Source organism: Pteropus alecto, unplaced genomic scaffold (genome assembly GCF_000325575.1).
Source record: "Pteropus alecto unplaced genomic scaffold, ASM32557v1 scaffold74, whole genome shotgun sequence".
NCBI classification, from domain to species: Eukaryota; Metazoa; Chordata; class Mammalia; order Chiroptera; family Pteropodidae; genus Pteropus; species Pteropus alecto.
Genome location: NW_006436291.1, coordinates 5,346,379 through 5,358,464, shown reverse-complemented (window position 1 = coordinate 5,358,464; position 12,086 = coordinate 5,346,379). Strand labels below are relative to the sequence as shown.

Below are 12,086 nucleotides of genomic sequence, written 5' to 3'. Positions count from 1 at the left end.
CTGCCGGGTGACAATTAACCTCACGCCGTTTCCGATGCCACCTCCTTTCTCTAGCCACATAGCTAATGGCGCGTAGTCAGCCCACGTCTGCTGAAACGCCCCCCTCCCCCCTGCCCCAGGCACGCCGTGCCACGCTGCTCCTGCTTGAGCAAGCCCGAGCTCAGCGGAAAGAGCCTTTTCTGCTGCTGGCTCCCCGGCCTGCATGCTTGCTCCCATTTTTCATTTGCCATCAATTCTCAGAAAATTCCACTGTCCAAGGCTGTTCCAGATTAAAGTGAGATGCAATGCCTCCAGGTGGATTAGGCCTGTTTAAAGCTGGTCCCAACTGTCAAGGGCTACAGGGTGGGGGCGCCTGGCCAGAGTGGGTGCTGTTAGGAGTGTCTGGATGACTGGACTACAGCACTGAGTCCTGGGCAGGACCTGTCCTTCCACAGGGGACATGTGACACTGAGGTGGAAAGGCATGATTTGAGAAGAAGGCCAAGATGACCCACAAGGCCCTCCACTGGTCTCATTATGTTCCTGGGATACCCACATGAGAAAGAGGCAGACGAGAACTTGGGGTAACAGGGCAAGAAGCAAGCCCTGTGGAGGTGGGCCGGGGTTGGGGGCTGCTCTGCCCCCCAGTAAGGGTGGGTACGGCCCAGGCCTGGCCCAGCCTGGCCACCCGCACGGCAAACCCTCAGAGCCATCCTGTACTTCCCTACCAAGGCAGTTCAGTGAGGGGTTTGCTAAGACTTCTTCTGGGACACAGAAGGCCACTTCCCATGCCTCTTCTCCCTGTGTCCAGGCATACTCGTCACTTCGGAGAGGGTCATCCTGGATGGTGGCTCTGCCCGCCTCAGGAGCACAGCCTGCATCTCCGTGTGCCCCGCACCCCCCAGCACAGCAGAGCCGGACTGCTGGGCTGTAGCCCCTGCCCTAAGGGTCTCCCTCACACACTTTCTTGCCACGACCTTTTTGTGCCACAGTGTCCCCAGGCGTGCTCTGAGGCCAAATCCCCAAGGCAGCTTATTCTGAAGGCCCCAGGGCTAGTGGATGACATCATACACCTCAACAGCCTCCCCGGGATCAGTGCAAAGCCCACCCGAGCTGGCCCTGCTGACCCCTTGCAGCCCCTCACGCGCACCCCTCACTCGGGACCCCGTCTCGGCAGCTTGCTTTGCCCTGAGCTTGCCAAGCCCACCCCTCTCCCACATCTGTGCTTGCGCTTCCCTCTCCAGGATGCCTTTGCCTGGCTAAATACATCCCATCATTCGGCCCTTGGAGCAAAAGGCACCTCCTCAGAGAGGCCACCTCTGTTCCTCCAGTCTAAAGCCGGCCACTTCCGTCCCCTCTCCTCCCGCCTGGCGTTCCGATCTCACTGGCCTGGTGTATGTTCCTCAGCACCCATCGCCACCTGAAATGACCACGCCTGTGGTCTGCCTGCTTATCATCTATCCCCCACCTGGAAATCAGCTTACAGGAAAGTGGCAGTCGTGCGTGTCTTGCAGCAATGTCCCCAGGGCCCACTCGAGTGCCAGGCCCCCGGCAGGCACCAGGTAAGAGAGACCCTGCTGAGTGAACACGCAGTGGTGAGGGGCAGAGCAGAGAGCAAGCACGGACCCTAGTGAAGTCCTAGGACGCAAACTGTCTGACCTTCACGGGCTGCCCTGGGGCCTGTCCCCCAGAGGGAGGAGCTACGGCAGGTAAGGCTGCCCCCACGGGCAGGTCTCGAGCTCCCCACGTCAGCTCCAGGCCCGCCCCCCTCCCGATTCTGTAAGCCGCCCTGGGGATGGGGTGCTGCCAACAGGAGTGCTGGAGGAGACCCCGTGTCTGGAGGGCAGAGGGGGCCTTGCCCTTTCCTGTCTGCGTCCTGTGGCTGTCACTGTCACCCAGGCATGCTCTTTGACCTAGCGGGAGCAGTGGGTCCCACACGCAGCAGTCACTTCCGGTTCACACAGAACCAACTTCCTCCGCCACCCCGGCTGGCACCCCGACTCGGGGGACGAGGCCGCCGCCCCAGGGCCTGAGGACCCCATGTGCCCGGAGCCACGTCTCCCCCTCTGCTGCTGTGACCCGGGGCGGGGGTAGCTTCCCGCGGTCACTTCTTCCACGATACCCAGCGTCTCATCTTGGCTTCTCGGGGCTCAGAAACCTAGTTATCGACTTCACAGTGGCTCCTCTGTGGGCACACGGCATGGTTTCTGTCCCCTGCTGCAAGGCCCTGGCTGACCCAGGCAGCCTGCCACATTCTCTCCAAGCACAGAACTCTGGCAAGAGGCAGCCCCTGCTCCAGCAAGACAAACACACTGGAGGACCCTGTGCTGCTGCAGAGAAGGGGCTGGGCGGGCGCCTGGTGGCCCTGAGTGACGCATGGCTGATGTGAGCTCACTGCCACTGCTCACGGATGAAGCTTCTGGTGGTTGTGTTATAGTTTGGAACCAACCATTTCTTTTGTTTTCCAAGACAAGAAAGAAAAAAAAAAAAAAAGACACCCATTCCCCTCCCCAAAAGGAATTCTCCAAGAGTCCTACTCTGTCTAACTTTCAAAGAAGGCATTGTGAATCTCTGGCCATAAATAGGCAATTAACACCCACTCTGAATCCAGTCGAACCAAGTTCCCGCCAGCCCGGCCCGGGGACTGCAGCTCAGGGCCTGCCCTCCTGTGTGGCATCCACTTTCATTAGTTCTCCGCTAGGGCCTAAAGCTGCAAGAAGGAGCAGTGATCCCGGACGCCGATGCTGCAGAAACGTTACAGAGACACGGCTGCTGCCCACAGTGCAGACTCTGTCGACACCAGGCTCGGGACGACGGAGGGCTCTGTTGCAAAAGGCAAAACGGGCTAAATTAAGGTTTCATCTGGGGTCGGTCCCCACAATAGCCAGCAGCCTGTCTGGGGTAAAGACACAGGCAGGTGTCAGATGTGTCGGTTCTGGGCCTGGCTCGTAATTCATCACACGTCCATCTCGGTGACACCAGTCTCTGCTTCCCCGTCTCCAGCGCTCCCTGGGGCTCTCACAGGCCACAGGCTCACCAGGGCTTGGAGCCATAAAGAAGTGAGGCTAGAACAGGCCCTAGGCCTCCTCCAGCCTGAGTCAGAATGGGGTGCCCAGTTTCAAGAGAATGAGGACAGAGATCGTTCCGCCAGGCGGGGAAGCACGGCCGGGGCTGGCAGAGCACGATGCGTGAGGACCTGGGGCGGGGGAGCCGTTTCAAGGGTGCTGCAGAAACAGAACGAACCATGGTGATCCATCAGCCTTCACTTCTACTGAGAAAGGACCACGGAGAAGTACGGGCAGAGGGAGGGCTGCAGGGTGGATAATGAGAGACTTGCAATCGGAAAACACTAGATAGGGCAGCTTCTAGGCCGTTATCTTCGGAGATCAGGGTGACCGACTGCCCAGTGAAGTCTGTGACTAGGGTGAGCTGGGAGCTAAAGACAAGATGAACCCAGTGGCCGGTCCTGTTGGTCCCACCGCCAGAACATCGGAGCCTCATGACAGGGATCACCGTGTCTACAGTCCCCGCCCTGGTCTGCCCCACTATCACGTCTGCCAACAGCCTCCCGTCTCCCCCATATGGTACCTCAGGCCGCACTGCTCACGGCAACCAGGAAGAGCTTTTAGGGGGCTGTTGCTCCCCCTTTACAACTCCAAATAAAAGCCAGAATCTTCAGAGGCCTACTAAGAAGACCCACTGTGCTCGGGCACCATGCTCCACTCACTCGCCCCTTTACAACTCCAAATAAAAGCCAGAATCTTCAAAGGGCCTACTAAGAAGACTCACTGTGCTCGGGCACCATGCTCCACTCACCCACTCGCTCGTCCCAGCCCTTCCCGACTCCGGCCCTTGTGCCTCTCCTGCAGGACCCCCTCCGACCCCCCATCCTGCCCTGCTTCTATGGATGCTCCTGGTGGCTGATTTTCCTCACACGGACCTTAATGCGCTATGTGAGAACACTCTGGAAGCCTGGCCTCTTTCAAATGCTACCAGGGACCCAAGCTGCTCGGCACACACAGTGTCTGCACAGCGCACAACCAGCCACGCTGGGTTGCTGGTCATTCACTCTGCCGCCGAACATAAGACCTGGGACATGGAGCAGGAAGCGGAGCTGCCTTTCCCAGCCCAGGCATAAGGCCTTGCCTCGGAAATGTCCAACACTACATGTCTGACGTCTTTCCAGACAGTTCCGAGGCAGCTATGTCCGCAACTCAGCATAAGTCAAGCCTAAGCCTTCTCTGGCGCTCTAGAAGGTTCTCGAGCAGGTGGAGAGGCTGTGCTGGGCCCAGTGCTCAGCAGGCGCCCATCCTGGGACTGGAGGCAGAGAACCAGGCTCTTGGCTCGCTTCCCCAGGCCAGGCCTTTCCTAATCCAGGCTGACCCGAGACCTCCTGACTGACAAGCCGCAAGCCCGGTGCTGTCCCCACGGGAGACGAGCCCGTCCCCGGCCTCTGCAGAGTCACTGCGCTGGGCCTGTGCCCATCCTGCTGCTCCTGAACCCCCAAGCACTTAGGGAGCTTGCGAAACACCCAGGTACCAGGCCCAGACTCACTGACGCGGACCATGCGGAGAGGCCCAGGAAGCTGCTGGTTCTCGGTCACACCCGGGCACAAGCGCATGTGGTCAGAACCCTGTGCTTGGAGAGGCGGGACCCCTGGCTCCCAGTCACAGCACAGCTAGGCCACAGCCGGGTCTCACACCGGGTCTTCTGACTCCACGTGCAGCTCTGCTCCAGCAAGAGGCCACTCTGCCCCCTGCGATCCAGGGGGTGTCTGCCCTGTAGCCAGAGAGCAGATGCCGACCTTGGAGTGAGACAGGCCTGGTCCAAATCCCACCAGTGCAACTCGGCGACTCAACTCCAGCCCTTGGAAGAGCCACACAAGCCTCGGGCCCCAGGCCTTCTTCTGGGGGGCGGGGACACGCCTGAGACCTCAGAGTGGCAGAGATACAGAGTCCCACAGTGAGGATCGCTCACATTCGATAAGCGACACTTTCCTCCTTTGAATAAATTTCGTTTCCTAAGTCTAAAACATCACTTCTGATCGTGTTGACGGCGGCTGACGCTCACTGAGTGCTAACTTGGGCCGACACGGTTCTGGGCTTGAGTGTTTCATACAGATGACCTCCTTTAATGCCGCCAGCCTGCGGATGGGGAAACTGAGGTGCAGAGAGGCCACATAAGTTGTCCAGGATGAGGGTCGAGCCCGTCCCACCAGCCTGAGGCCCGCCCTCGGCCAGCGCCCCGTTCACGCGTCTCAGCCCACGGCCTGCTTCCCTCCTGGCAGGCTGGGAGTGACACCTGGGTTTCCTGAAGCCTGCCTCCATGGGCGCTTGGAGTTGAGTTGGTCAGAGGCCAAGGACCAACGGGCCCACCAGCCCTTCCTACTGTGGATTCCATGAAGCAGGACTAGAGATGTCCTCAGAGGCGCCACCCTCCTGCCCACAGGCTGTGACCTCCTGAAGGCCAGGTCCCCACCGTCCAGGCCCCTGCGGCCCGCACCAGAGCAGGGCTGGCAAGCTGAGGGTGCGCCAAGCACACGTGGGCAGCTACAGGGGATCCCGTCTGGGCAACTGACTTACAAAGCAGAGGCCCCCTTCTGAAAAGGCCCAGGCACCCCTAGAGCTTCATCACCTCACTTCGCAAACTCCCTTCAGCTCAGAAAGGCTCTCAATTAGACATGGAAAATCACCAAGTGGCATTAAAAGCCGTCTCCCTGGCATGTCCCCAGCTGAACTCCTATTTTTCTTTTCCCTGGGAGATCAAAGCTATTGTGTCAACACTCTGCCCCAATCCAAGTGACCTTAAGCAGGCTGCTTATGCAACCTGGCGGCTGCGACTGGGGACGGAGAGTGGTCCAGGTGTCTGAATGGGGGTTTCCTTGACTTATGAGAACCCCGTGACAGGTGCTACGGTGGACGCTTCTGTTCTGAGACAAGGGACTGCAGAGGACTAAAACTAGTCCCCGGGCTCCAGCCCCCACGACTCCACTGCTGGAGAGACCCACCGGCTCTGACAGCACCTACACCAGGGTGGCAAGCCCAGCTGGGACAGGCCAAGGGGTGCGGCTTTGCCGTTAAACGAAGTGTCAACCGCCGGTGATCCATTCTTTGTGACTCCTCCTCACTTCCGCTCCACAGACAAGGAAATGGAGGCTGACGGAGGGTGAACTGCCTGAGGGCACACAGCTCAAAACTGGCAGAATGGGGAATGAGCCCCTGACCGCAGAGCTCACACTCGCCCCCTCCACGCCCTCTGTGTCCTGTAAGTGTCGGCTACTTGGAAAGGCCACCCGGGCGGTCCTTGCAGGACGAGGAGCACAGAACCTGGTGTCAGGAGGCCCAGGTTCCGGCCCTCCCAGCCTCCTAGGTAACCACGTGGCTTTGGGCAAGTTCACTGCCTCTCCCTGGACTCCGGACGCCTCAGCCTCCGGTGAGATGGCTGCCAAGGTCGCTGAGGGGAGGACTCCGAGACCTCCTCTGAGTTCCACCGGAGAGACCGCCACGACTGATGAGCGATGTCTGTCAACAACGCAGGAGGAGGCGCACGGACCGATGCCCGGAGCAGCCACCTGGCATCCACAAGCTCTGACAGTCCAGGCCTTAGAGGCTCCCTGCCTTTCTTCCGGCCTGTCCTGACCACACCCCCTCGGAAGCAACCTCCCCCACGGGCCCGTTTTTTGCCTTTATTTTCATTTAGCGTTCATTTCCCTCTCAGTGTAATTCCAGGGCTTTCTGTAACTACCTGTCGCCACCTACACCTCGTGCCACCTGCACTCCGCGTTAGAAAGGGCGAGCCACCTCTGACTGCCTCTGCTTGCTGTCAGCACGCTCCCCAGGCCAGCGGGAGGGGTGCCGAGGGGGCAGGGCAGAGGAAACTGAAACCAGGGAGGTGGCTGGCCACTAGCAGAGTGGACACAAGGCCACAAAGGCTTGTGCGAGCCAGGCCCGAGCCCAGGGATTTTACCGAGGAAAGGCACAGCTGGCCTGCAGCTGCCGAGGCTGCCTGAGCAAGGAGGAGGTGCAGCCAGCAATGTGACAGGCCGCCCCACATGGCAGCCCCCGCGGGCACACAGGGTGGAGGGCAGAAGGTGACCAGAGGGAGCCTCGCCCACGGATGACCCTGCCAGCACAGAGCCACGAGTCATTGCTGAGAACCTGTGACAACCGCTCTGATGACCTTCTACAGCAACCCTCACCCACCGGAGCGCCCACGGCCGGGGCAAGCCGCCCTCCTGGAGTCAGCGGCAGGCCCCAGCGCGGCGGAGCCTCTACCCCACGCTTCTTCCCTAGGCGGCCACGCTGCCCCCAGCCAGCTTTCCCGGGCCCTCGAACATCTGCTACCACAACAGTTGCTGCCTGTTCTGAGGCTGTTCGGGAAGGCTCGGCGACGCAGTGTGTGGGCCGCTGCAATCAATCACACCTCTGTTTCAGCATCCGACCCCTCCTCACTTCTGCTTGAATGTCTCGCTTCTGTTTGAAGCACTGTTGAGAAATACAATTTGTTGCTCTTTCAAGCTGACCAGCCTGGAGTTAAAAATATAGCAAGGACCGTGACAGGCAGGGGCACGCCATTCAGCGGGTCATCTTTAATTGTTGCTTTTTTCTGAAATCTTTGCTCACACACACACAATCCGTGTCTAAGTGGCCCTGCATAGCTTGGTCTCACTGGGATCAACCAGGGCTTGGTGGGCAAACCGGGTCTCAAAAAAGCAGTAACCCATCACGTCAGCAAGGTCCCGCTAATGAACAACTCCTGTGCTCAGGCTGGGCCCCGCCCTTGATGGCACCCATTGCCACTTTGCCAAAGGGAGGCTGTGGCTCCACGTAAAACACCAGGCAGAAGGGGACTCAACAGAGCACACAGGGAAAGCCGTGTGGGGAGACCAGCAGACTCGGCAGTGCCAGGCAGCCGGAGCCCCTGGATGCCTTCGAGCGGCCCGCTCTGTGAACGCGGTGGCTGCAGTGGCAATTACGGGAGGGCGGGCCTTTCTGGACTAGGTCCTTGAGTCACTTCTCCTCGGGAGGCTCTCCTCTCTACGGTCACCCTCCCTTACTCAGGACCCACATCTCTGCCTGCGAGCTGCGCACTGAGGTTTTACGAAGACGTGAGCAAAGACCGTCTGAAAGCAATTTGTCCACGCCCCGCCCCCTCAGGACGTCGGCCTCACTGCTATGAGAGACAAGAGCCACTGCTGCCAGCCAGCTGGAGAGCTGCGTGCTGGGGATGAAGCTGGGGAGTGACAGGCAGCCAGAGGGGCGTCCGGTGGACTCCCAGGGTCCTTTCCACCCCAGTTCCACAGGTGACGGACGTTAAGACGAGAATGCTCACACACAGCGAACTTCCTCTGGCAACGGCCGTTCCGATTCGGTCACTATTTCACACCCCTCGGCTCTGAGTATGGAGCTCACCACAGGCTGAGCTGAGCTGCAGGGCAGGCCTGTGGCCAGCAGGCCTTCTCCCCGTTTTCAAAAGGAAAGGACAAGGCAAGAAGAGGAACAAACGAGAAGTAAACAGCAAGGACAGAAAAGGGAGGGTGAAACCAGAACAGAAAAGATGGACGAGTAAAGGAAAAGGGAGGACTTATAATGCATTGGGGGTGCATCCTGGGAATGTCACCTTCTCGTCCCAGTTCTGCCTCTGGAGTCACGTATCCATGCCTTCCCTCCCGAGTCCTGCAAGTGTGACCATAACAAGTGTTTGTCAGCACTCACTGTGTGCCAGCCACCACACTAGGTGACGTGTGTGTAGATGAAAACACAGACACATACGTATTAATAGATGGATACAGAAACACACACAGTTATGCATTCACCTCCAAATACAGACACACACGTACATGGGCACACAACACGTTAACACATCACACACACACGCGCACATGCGTGTGCACACGCTATTCCCTTATTCCTCCCAACAGTCTTGGTGGTGGTGGTGATGGTATTTGCTGCACGAAGATGTAAGCAGTTCGCCCAGGCTGCCAGCCTCCTGCCCTGTCTCTGGAGGCCTGATTTGTCAATGTCCCTATTACATGTGGATTTAAGGGTGAACATATTCCAGAAGGGTATGTTTCCTTGGGGGGTTGGGGGGGACTGAAATGGACAAGACCCAAGGTCACAGCTACCTCTGACACCCTCTGCAGCTAGCTCAGGGCCTGTACCTCAGAGCAGTGCCCCACCCCAGGACACCTGCTTCTGCTACGCTCGCGAAGGTGTGCGCAGGAGCAAGGCCTGGGACTTCAGAGTTGTCTGTCCTCCCCTGCTGGTCTGAGTCCCTTGGGTTCTCTCCCTGGTCCCTTTTCTGCTGACAATCTGGAGGGCTCTGGCTACTGTCGTCGCCCTGGGCCCTTTGCCCCTGGCGCTCACACACACACCCGGCGCGGGGTCTGCTCTGGGCCCTGCAGGCTTGAGCCCGTCAGCACCTCAGGGAGTCAGCGTTTGTCACAACACCCAGTCGCTCCAAAGGTCTGAAAAGGCACTCTGCACCTTCAGCCTGAGTCTCACATGCTCCTAGTCTCAGAACCCCCACACACAGGGGCCCCTCTATAAGAACTCCCTCTCCACAAATACATATGTAAAGCAAGATCAGAAGACTGTGAGAGACAGCCCAGGACTCAGCCTGAGGAACCAATGACAGGACGCACGGAGCAGCGCCCGCCCTCGGCACGAGCCTACCTTTCCAGGGACGGCCGACCCTGCTCACTTCCTGGCAGTCACGACGGTCGAGTAAAGTCGCAGCCCCAGGAGGCAAGGGTCTGTGTGCAGTAACTGCCACATCAGCTGTCATTAAGCCGTGACCAGGTCCCTGAACACCAGGAACACACCAGCTCACAGGGTCCCCAGCACAGGGCCCCGCGTATTCCAGGCTGGGTCCAGACCTCTTCAAATGCACAGGAGCTGCTTGGGGCCTGGTTTTCAAGGCTTCTGGCAAAGCAAGGCCCATCTCCCCAGGCCATAAATCACCCAGTGGGGAGCCCGAGCAACAGAGCCCCCTGCAGGGAGGGCTGGCCAGGCCTAGAGCCTTGGTGGGGGAGCACTCAGGGTCCATCCCCAGGGTGCTGGCCGCGACCCTTGGGCACGCATGCTTCCCAGAGGCCCGCCTGGATCTGCCCTACCCCCGCCTCGGCCAGGGAAAGGCAAGCAGGGCCAGGGCAGCCTCCTCAGGACCTTGGAGGCCTGCCTGGAGCCAGTGAAGCAATCTATACATCTGGGCACGGCCCCGCCGAGCAGTATGTTTTCAAACGGTTTCTACCCAAGTGAGGACGGGAAACGGCTCCGGTGATGCCAGCGGTCTTATTCCAACTTGCGGCTAGTAAAATATAATAACACGTGTACGTTGTTTTTATTACCTATCTAGCTTATTAGCTAATAAAATAAGCTCAGCATTAAAAATTTAACTGAAGCCGTTTATCACACCCAGATCTCAGGGCTCTGGGTTTCCTTTAGAAGTCGCCCAAACCTGTCACCTTTCCAGCCTTTTCACCTATTTAAATTTCTCCAGAGAAGAAAAATTCCACCCGTGTATCCAACGTAAATGAATGCGTTCAATCGTTGTCTAGCCGTAAAGTCCTCAGGAAAAAGAAAGGGACACACCTGGGGTGGCGATGGAGGGAATGGAAACTGGAAAGTGGGGGTGGGGGGGGTGGAGGCAGAAGATGGAGGTGTGCCCGGTCCTCCCCTGGGTTCTCCCCGGAGTGAACTCCACGGGCACGGGGAGGCAGGAGCACATCACGCGCCTACACTCTGCTGCCCCAGGCTGGGGCCCGGGAGCTCGAGCAGGGGTGCCGGAAAGTCTGGACCCTGTGCGCTCTAGACTTGAGATCCTGCACCTCTTTTTTTTTGTGAGGTGGGGACTGGTGGGGCATGCGGGGGAGAGAGAAGGAAACTACATAAATGGAAACCCCATTTTCTTTCTGAAATGAAAGGCGGCCCGGCTGAAAAAGCAGCACTGGGCACCGCAGGAAGGCAGCAGTGCTGGCCTGAATGGCAGTGGACGTGACGAGCCTGCCGGCCCAGATGTGGCCACACGCTGCACGAGCAAGGCTGACCCCTCATGCCAAGTGGGTCTCCTTCCCCATTAAGACCAGCAACGACCATCACTTACACAAGACCAGAAAAGACGATGGTCAAAGCACAGCCCCATGTACCCAAGGGCTACCTGGACGCAGAGCCCAAATCATTACATTCTACCCACCATGTTCACCACCCTTGAGTGGATGGGTTACAAGGGCCAATCACCTGCTCCCTGGGCCCCACCATCATGCTCTCGTCCTGGCCTGCCCAGGAAGAGCCAAGAGCAGGCAGCACTTAGGCTCAGAGATTCTCCTGATGACAGTGTATTAACTCCAAGTCCATTTCTTTCAAAGCAATACCCAAGTTCAGCATTGGCACAAAGCAGGGCTCCAAGACACAGGGGACAAGGTGTAAGTGACAGGGGCGTGCAGCTGGAGGCCTCGCCTACAATGAAGGGTGAGGATGGTCACAGAGGTGGCACAGAGGGTAGTGAGCAGTTTCTTGAAGATTTCACATTTGGGGCAGTTTAATTTAAAAAACAAGTGCCTCCCCCATCTCTCTCTAAGACCATTACCCATGACCCTGATCTCAGGATCAGCCTAATCCCAGCGACGCTGAATTCGGCCTCTGCAGCATTTCTTATAGCGGCTGCAGGGAGGGCTCAGCACGGTGCCGGGAAGAAGGGGGTCACCTGGGCTTGGTGACGCTTGTTTGTTTCCCGACGCCCTGCCTCTCACCATCTGTCTAACGCTTGTACCACCAGCACTGTGTTCACAGGGAGAGCGCGTTTCTGATTTCAAATGTAGAGAAAATGATTTTATCTTTCTTTGACTAGGATTTAAAGATACAAGGAATTACCCACTAAGAGTTTCTGACTCGGGCCCCCGCGCTTGCCCGGCACGGGCCTGGACCGGCTGAGACTCAGGGAAGCACCCATGTGCCCCTGCGGCACCTCCACACGGCCGGGCTCTGACCTGCACCATCTTGGCGAGGTCGAGGGACGGCCTCTCCTCCTGCGCCTCTGCCAGGCGGAAAGCACCCAGGAGCCCCTGCGGCACCTCCACACGGCCGGGCTCTGACCTGCGCCATCTTGGCG

The 12,086-nt window shown here is 58.6% G+C and overlaps 1 protein-coding gene across 1 annotated transcript in view; it reads right to left on the bottom strand.

Annotated features, from left to right (window-relative positions):
• Positions 1 to 12,086, bottom strand: part of FAM53B (family with sequence similarity 53 member B) — a 73,242-nt gene that overhangs the window by 38,528 nt on the left and 22,628 nt on the right. The gene's annotated exons all lie outside the window — the stretch shown is intronic.